The sequence below is a fragment of the Grammomys surdaster genome, unplaced genomic scaffold, assembly GCF_004785775.1.
Source record: "Grammomys surdaster isolate TR1022 unplaced genomic scaffold, NIH_TR_1.0 126153, whole genome shotgun sequence".
NCBI classification, from domain to species: domain Eukaryota; kingdom Metazoa; phylum Chordata; class Mammalia; order Rodentia; family Muridae; genus Grammomys; species Grammomys surdaster.
In genome coordinates this window covers 8,482,227-8,490,389 of record NW_021620961.1, presented here as the reverse complement: position 1 = coordinate 8,490,389, position 8,163 = coordinate 8,482,227, and positions in this window count along the sequence as shown.

Sequence of the window (8,163 nt, the reverse complement as noted above, 5' to 3'; positions counted from 1 at the left end):
TCTCTCTCTCTCTCTCTCTCTCTCTCTCTCTCTCTCTCTCTCTCTCTCTCTCTCTGTGGGAGGCAGGGAGAAGGCTCTCTTTCTTCCTTCCTCTGTCATTGGGATAGACAATCCAGAACAACAGTATTGTGGCATACTGTAACTCCCAAGACTCTTCAATCACTCTTTCTGCCCAGGAGAAGGCAGAGCTGTAAGTAACACCAGCATTTTCAGGATCTGATTTGAGTAACAATCATCACCTTTGCTCACACTTCATTGGACATAGCATAGTCCTGTGACCACAACTTGCTGGAGGAAGCAGGAAAAGACAGCCTCTAGCTAGGTGGCTTTGTTTTTGCTACAATGATCTCCTTCTGTGGAATGCACAGAGCACAGACTTTAGTGGCCAATTCACAACCCACACCACACTCATTATACACTCTCAAAATCCTAGCAGTAATACATGTCTTACCCTAAGAGAATTAAGTTCAGAGGAAAGTCCAAGAATTAGTGTAACTGTGTGTCTCTGCAAAACTAACTGTCCCTCTGGCTTAATTAGTTATTTACAAGAAAAACCCATTGCCGAACTGCTTGATGAAGAGTTTGGGTTGACTAATGAGTGACTCTACATTTATGTTCATGGAAACATTGTGAGAATAAAATAAGAAAATCTATATATTCACCAAGACCTTTGGAATCGTGAAAACAATCTATGTTTCTACAGTCTTAGAAAATAAATGGAAATACTCCTTCATTGTTGAGTTTGAAGAATCAGTTTAGACATAGGAAGCCAAGCTTAACACTCCCACAGTTAACTAAGACACGGTGCTAATGGATGAACGAAGGAATCAATTGGCTCCAAACAGAGAAAACAGAGAATCTGCATACATAAAAATCAAATACGTGTCACAGGGAATCCGATGCTCCATTTTTTAAAATAAATCACACCAACAAAAACAGCACTAGAACATGGACAGGCATATATTAAGACCATTGAGGTCAAAGAACAGCCGAGTTGACCGCCATCTTACCACCAGTTCTGAGTTTTGGAGATAATGAAACGTCAAGGCAAAAATGCAACTAGGGAGCCACCTTCTGTGAATGAACCCTACATGCAGAGCATCTGGAAAAGAATAAAAGTTTGCCTTAGTGCGCAGTCAACAAAAAGGAGGAGGAGGAGGAGGTAAACTTCTTTATTCAGAACAGATAGCTGTGCAGGTCCCAGCAAAATACAAGTTTTGTAGATGCAATTTTTAAAAGACATTAAAGTAGGGGTAGAGAACTTTCTTCCCATTCTGCATAACAACCTTGATCGATGCCCTCATATGTCATGGCAAGAGGTCAGCTAAGTTAGGTAATGGAAGTTCCCTGACCCACTGACCTTGTTTGACTTCAGAGAGTCAACGTTTGCCATTAAATGTCAGATCAATTTTCAATGATTTAAACATTTTACCCACAAGTCTCTATCTTCCTGGAAGCTTTGATGAAAAAAAATTCTTTTCAAACATTATCATTTTTTAAGAATCCAAGGAACTACTATCTTGGCTTGATTCATCTTCAGTTTTTTAAAGGGTATTTTAGTTAATTTTTTGAGAATACAATACAGCTTATTTTGAACGAGTTCAACATCCTCACCTTCAATTTTCAGCATGCAAATCCCAATCTCTTTCTTATAAAGCAGTACCTGTGTACTTTTTAAAAATCTGTATATAATTTTCAATTTATGTTTATATCTATGTTTTTATACTAATGAAATAACCTTGCTCTCTGGGGTTCTTTTTCTTAAGTATTTATGTGTTGTGTGTAGGAATGTATCCATGCTTATCTGTGCGTGAGTATGTGTGTGCTTGCACCTGTGGGCCCTGAAGCTAATGTTAGGAGTCTTCCTTGGTTGTTTTCCACCTTATTCATCAAGGACAGTAACTTTAAAGTAACGCAGAGCTTGCTGATCTGCCTAGTCTGGCTCGCCAGCTTGCTTCAAGTCCCTGTCTTTATCTTTCTGAGGCTGGAATGGTAGTGGGTGGTTGGCCACACACCCAGCGTTTACAAGTATTCAAGCTTCTGTGGCAGGTTGCTTTAACCATTGAGCCATCTTCTCAGCTTCTAAGATTCTTACTAAACAATGGACCATAAAGTAGCTTCTGATGTCGTTCTTCCCAGAATTACTACTATATTACAATTATGCATGAAAAGGTATTTCTCTCTTTAGGTCAAAGAAGGCCATGTTTAATTAATCTTCTATACCATTTGATGTGGAACATTTGGTTAGATAGTAAATAAATAATATCTTCTCTCAAATAGACAGGATCAAGCTTGAGGGGAGATAAAATAGGAATCCATCCACACAACTACCAAAGCTTTATAGAGAACCTTACAGATTTCCTTTCAGGAAAAAAAAAATGGGTCAGGTCCTTTGATTCTACACAAAGAGAATTAAGTCAGGTTTTCAAGTGAACACCTTAGATCCTGGAGGAGACCTGGGACACACACTGAAGCCTCTCTGTGTCATACCTCTGTCTAGCAGTACTATAAACAGGCTTTTATAAGGGATTATTTGTAACTTATTCTTTTACATCTCAGAGATCACTGAGAGATTCCAGTGTCCGGAGACTGACACATCATTCTTGTGGGCATAATACATGCTATTTTAATGACTGGTTGAAGGATGAAATGGGCCAACAATCGCTGTCTCTGGATACCAACAAATTTCGAATTGGTATCACTTGATGATAATCACTTGATGGTGTCACTTGTATTAAGTGTGACAAGTTGTAATCTGAAATAACACCTAATTTAGATACTAGTTCAGTTTCAGCACTGCTGGGAAGAAGAGAGAAGATTACAGCTCCTTGCAGAACCAGCCTCCCACTCCTACTGTACCTGCTCTACAATTAGTGCTGTCTTGCCTGCCAAGGTTCCATTAAGGTCTCTGGGTCCCCTGGCACTTGCCTGGATGCTGTACTGAATTTAATCCCCCAAAATGACGTATTCTTGCCAGCTGGGCACATCAAAGAAATAATATCAAGCAAATATAGAGGGATCTGTTTTATCTAAACATATGGCCAGAGCAAAGGAGAAGAGGGGCTTCTTGCTGGTGTGAATTTGCACACACACACACACACACACCACTGTTAATTCAGATATTCATGCCAAAATAGATGATATTGCCAATTGGTAAGTACAGAGTATCTGAAATCCTTTGGCTGCTTTTAAGATAAGATTTGGCTTCCAAGCTGAGCTGGGGTTATGGCCCTGTCTTCGTCTGGAAGAGCATGCAGCAAAATCAGCAAAGAGTACCCAACAGTGGAGTCAGTAAAGGGTACCCAATAGTGGAGTCAGTAAAGGGTCCCCAACAGCGTAGTCAGTAAAGGGTCCCCAACACGCTCTGTTCCTCCACTGATCGTGGATAATTTAGACTACCTTGGTGGCAGGGAAGGGTGTTTAGCTATTTTTCCCCCATGTTCACACTCAAACCTTGCAGTAGGATCCCAGAATCCAGCTTTAGGGGAATCTTCACTGTAGAAACATTCACAAAGTAAAGTATTTGGCATTGGTTCTCTGGATTGTGCTTAGCTGTTTGTTTCCCCAGTGCCTTAAATATATATTCTTAAAAAAAAAAAAAAGTAAACTTAAAAAGTCGTAATCATGGCCTCAAATGTAGCCACTGGAAACCTGCTTCATCTGACTCCAACTCCACTCCTCTCTCGTGCCTTCATTTCACAAAAGCTAAAGATTTGCATTGTGATGTAGTTCTCTATAGAAAGTGTTAGCTGGCAGAACTCAAGGCTTTCTTTTCTTCCTAGGTTTTGATGAGAGCGAGCAAAAGCACACAATAAGGACTGGTCTCACAAGGATGATCATGCCCAGCTTGGTGACCTTTGACCTGCCCCAAGGGAACACCATGTTAATGCGATTGCACTCTGGACTTGTACACCAGAAGACATGAGCACAAGACTTGAAACAGTAGATGGGGAATGTGTGGATGAATATAGCTCCCTGGGCAGAGAAAAACAACTAGGTAATTTTTTTGCCCACCAAATCCCCCAATTAGCAGTTATTTACAGCCCACTGGCCTGCAACTTCAATTACCCGATCAGACATAGTCACACTAACACCGTATCTGGCTCAAATATAAATCACCTGCCCTAGGCTGGCTCTCAGAGGAACAAGCGGGGCAGAGGAGTTAGTGTGGAGTGATAGTGTGGGCTGGCATCTGTGCTGCAGTGGGACTGGCCAGAGCTGTTAGTAACTCACCAGGCAGTTCCTCCTTTTGGGGGCAATGTAGATGGCCCTCCAGCCAGATAGCTGGCATCTCTCTGCCTCAGGGTCCCACACAACATCACACAGTCCCATTCACCTTCGTTTCTTGGGAAATCGTCACCAGTTGGATTTGAAATTTGCTTCCTTTCAAAGCTGAGTATCTCCCAGGCTTACAACAACACCGAGGGAAGCTCTTTTCCACAGCAAAAGGAGGGCAGAATATTGGAAGGAAGCACTCGCTCCCCGACAGATGGAAACGAGAGTGCTGTGACTTAACTGGAGGCAATAAAGGTGTCAGCAAACAGCAAGACTGGAGAGTGGGCCCCATGGAATGTTTAGTCCGCTGTCCTACATGCTGCATGCTGTCCCAGTGCCAGCGAGAGCTGCCTGGCTAAGCCTCTGTATTAACAGCGTGTGGCTGGGACAGATTCACAGTGTACTCATGATTTTGTAGGTGTCACATGATCTTGCTGAGTCTCTGTCTAACTAAGGAGGTTAATGGCTCTTTGTCCTCTATTTCTTCTGGTCATTCCTTGTGGCCCCCGCCCCTGGCCCCTTGTCCTTCCCTTATCACCACTTCTCTTTGCACTACACCCCCCTTTCTTTTCAGATTATTTGGGGAGGAGGGATGTGTGTGTGTGTGTGTGTGTGTGTGTGTGTGTGTGTGTGTGTGTGTGTGTGTGATATGTGTAGGGTATCAGTGTGAGCCAGAAGAGGACATTGGCTCTTCTGGAGCTGGAGTTCCAGGTTGTTCTGAGGCACCTGATGTAGGTGAGAGGAACTGAACTCAGGTTCAGCAAGATGTGTTCTTAATCACTGAGCAACCATCTCACCAGCCCTCAGATTTTATTAAGAAAGAGAGAACCTCATCCTGAAGGTCAAGACCACGTGCCCCAACCAATTACTCTAAAATCATTGCCACCAAGCCAGATCTTACCTATAAAGAAAACCCATTTCTTGCCGAGAATTTCATGCATGATGTTTCAATGTAAATTACAGTGAAAACTCTCACAGTGACCTGAAATGCAGCTCAGTCATAGACCACTTATGTGACCACTTAATTTCAACCTCCAGCTCTGCAAAAACCAAACAGATGAACACAAAGACACCACAAGGCAAAATAAATATGTCTGAAATAAGAAATGCCATAAATACATATGAGAGCCCATGGTCTGAATTCTCTCTCCAACGAAGCAAATCATGACTTAGAAAAGTTAGGAAAGTTTCTAACGTTATGCAACCAATATCAGTAAAGGGGTCACTTGGGAATCAAATTTACTGCTTCCCCCTTATGAATTTCAATATTAAAATACAGAAGTCACACCCTCTCTAGGCCACTTTCATCCAGTTGTGAACTGAGACAAACAAAGCCAGTGACCAGAGTCGCTTCTGCATTCCTAAAGTCACTCAACCTACTGGCTTCTGAGAGTCCATGTCCCCTGGCTGAGGAAGCTGGCCAGGTAATCTAAGGTTGCTCCTAGCTCTGAAATCCAATGACCCTTGAAGCTTAACTTTTTCAGCAGAATACCTGTCATTTCTGAGTAAATAGTGTTCACAGTCCTTTCTGGTAAAATAGGTTAAGTAAATATAAAGGAAAGATCAGGCTATTCTGTGGGCCTATAAACTTGATAACCAGGGATGAAAGCTGTTGATAGCAGTAAGCAAGCTTCCAGGGTCTACCATTTACAATTTAAATGCTTTACTGGCGAGGTTAAAAGTTCAAAGTTGAGTCACAGTCTGAGGTGGCCCTGCTCTTCCTTTTTAATTATCTGAGGTCAGGAAGTTAATAATACCAGAAATCCCCAATGGAGACCTCCTGTGAACTCTGTGAACTTTAAACTCGCCTCTCTCTATCTCTCTCTTTTTTTTAAATGGGTAAAAAGTTCAGTAGAAACACAGCGGACTTTCCTCTTAGCCTCCACCCGTTCACCCCCCCAAGGTCAAAAGTTCAACTGTAAAACAGAAAGCCTTGTTCTCTGATCTACATTTAAACAGATCACTTATTAAAAGGTAAACATTCCCAAACCAAGCCAAAGTCCAAAATGAATCTGTTCAATAAAAATGAAAATATTGCAATAAAACGAGTCTTTGATCTTTATCACTTGCCTTGCAATTGGACAGCAGAATTTTTTTTTTAACTTTTTGAATCTTAGTGAAAAAAAAAATACTCTCGTGAACTCTCTGCTCACCCAGTTATTCCCTGAGATTGGCCTATCTAGAAAAGATAAAATCTCAAGACATTTTCAGGTAGTCATTTGGCTGCCTATCTTAAGATGACAGAGTCTATATCTTTTGTGTTTGTTCTTTAGCTTTTGCTTTAAAAAGCACAAAGTGTCAAGGTACTATGGACTTGAGAAGTGTTTCTTGAAGCCAGTGGAGAATGCAGAAAGAGTAGAGAAACGGGAGCACGAACCTCATGAACCTAGTGGGAATAAGAAACAGACCTAATATGACATCCTAAGCATTCTTACAGCTCGTGCATGAACCCAAAGGATAGACACGGAGCTAGCATAGAGAGGCACGGCTTATCCTGACTTGAAATTTTCTAGCTGAACATCCTACAAAGCAGAGTCTAAAGTGCTCCTTCTACAAGTGCAAATAACACAGAGTCCATTGTGTTCTGAATGCGTCAGTCATTATTTGAAAAGGTCTTACCTGTGAGTCACCCCCATTTGCGCGAGACTGAATAGATGAAATCTTACTGTACAGCCCAGGCTGGCCTCCAAATCATAATCCTCCTGTCTGAACCTTCCAGGGTGACAGAACTGCAGGTGTTTGTTACCACATTTAGCTCAAAAACTTTTGTATAAAGATTTTTGCCACAATTTAGTAATTACATGAGAATACTGTCACATGCTTCCTACATGAATTATTTCTTTTAAGATTAATAAATACACTCAGTTACAGAAAAATGATAGATTTATGAAATAAAGATATGGCAAATATATTCATAATTAATATTTTTGCACAGCTTATATGATTTTCTGGTAACCTCTAGCACAGAATCAGAACTAGATACTGCTCTACAGAAACTATGCTCTAGATGGATCCGCACTATGAGTATCGTGCCTGGTGTCTTCTGAGACGCCTGGATGCATCTGGATAACCCGGCCAAGAATGGCCCAGCCAGGAAGGAAGTGTGGGGACAGCATGCGTTATTTCCTTCTGCTGGGGCTCCCTTCTCAACAGCTGGGAGGAAGGATGGAAATTCCTTATGAGTCAATCTGTGACTTCAAAGTATGGGATAAAACTTGAGAGACTTGATCTTATTGATTAGGATGTTGACCAAAAGGAAGGCACTATATTTAGGAGGGCATTGAGGGGGGGGAATTTAGTGCTGAAGCAGTTATTTGAAAAAATGATGACTGGGATTTGAATGCTCTGCAGACTTGTAGGTTGGTATTACATGAATGCCTTCTGGTTTCAGTTCTTCTACTGAAGAACTGCTCATGGTTAATTTTTTTCTCTTCCTTCTTTTTAAAGTTTGAGGACACTGAATTTTATTTGAGCTAGCTGTTTCCAACCTTCTGTCTGAGTGAATTCTCTAATTAAAAAAAAAAGTTTCCTTCTCATTCCTTTTGTTTTAAAGAAATCATTATGTAAGAAGGATCTTGCTGTACTCAAAGCACGCTACCCTCACTGTCCCATTTAGATAGAAATAGAACTGGATCCATACACAGTTGACTGCCCACCCCAACGTAGATGATGTCTTATGAGGGCCCCAAGAGTCTTTGCCTTGGTCTTGGATGTTCTTGGCTTCTCACTACCTTCACCTTCTGATCCCTCTACCTGGTACCACTCCATTGTCCCACCCCAAAATCTTGACCTCTGCCTCAACATGACTCTCACTTCACACAGCCCCTTCTCTATGTCCCCCCTCTTCCACTCTGTAAACTTCTCTCCTAGGAGTGGAGTAGGGAGTTC